Genomic DNA, 866 nt, shown 5'->3' with positions numbered 1-866 from the left:
ACGACATACCACACACACACACACACACACACACACACACACACCCACGCACACAAGGATTTCGTCAGTGCTTAATGCATTCCACACCAACGTAAATGGAAACAAATGGGGGAATTAAACAGATTGAGATTTACAGTGCCTACGGAGCCATGTGGACGACTCCAACGGCTCTTGGAGCCGACTCTGAGACCATGGGCAGGGCTGTGGCTACCGTCACTGAGAAGATGTGTCCGTGTGATTAATATGGGCTGTGGTGGCAGCGAGGAGGGCGGCCACGTTCGGAGTGATCTCTTGATCTGTGGTTCTCTTTGTGTCTTACACCGGTCCTCTATTCTTATGATATACGCCAACCGGTTTATGTCATGCGGAGACAGAGACACTGATACAGAGAGGGATACGGACAGGGGGAGAAACAAACGGATAGACCGCAGAACAGAGGGGGCGAGTGGAATGGAAATTGAAGGGAAGAAGAGGAGAGAGAGAAAGAGAGGGAGAGAGATATAGACAGATAGAGGAGAGGGCAGAGAAAGGGAGAGATAGAGAGGGAGAGAGAGAGACAACGAGAGAGAGAGAGGAGAGGGGGAGAGAGAGAGAGAGAGAGAGAGAGAAGGAGAGAGAGAGACAACGAGTAAGTGAGAGAGAGAGAGAGAGAGAGAGAGAGGTACGAGGGAATGAAAGCCTGATAGAGGCTTTTGTAGCCGACCGAAAAAAATAAAAGGTTTATCAGTGGAAATAACCGACAAGCGCTGGAACAAACGTAACACATCAATAAAATAAATGCAATCTAACAACGCACAAACCAGAGCAGTAAAAAAATCCTCCGCAGGTAAACCCTGGTGTGTGTGCGCACGCATGTATACGCCCCT

Source organism: Micromesistius poutassou, assembly GCF_964030765.1.
Source record: "Micromesistius poutassou genome assembly, chromosome: 11".
NCBI classification, from domain to species: Eukaryota; Metazoa; Chordata; class Actinopteri; order Gadiformes; family Gadidae; genus Micromesistius; species Micromesistius poutassou.
Note: the sequence above shows the minus strand (reverse complement) of the source record.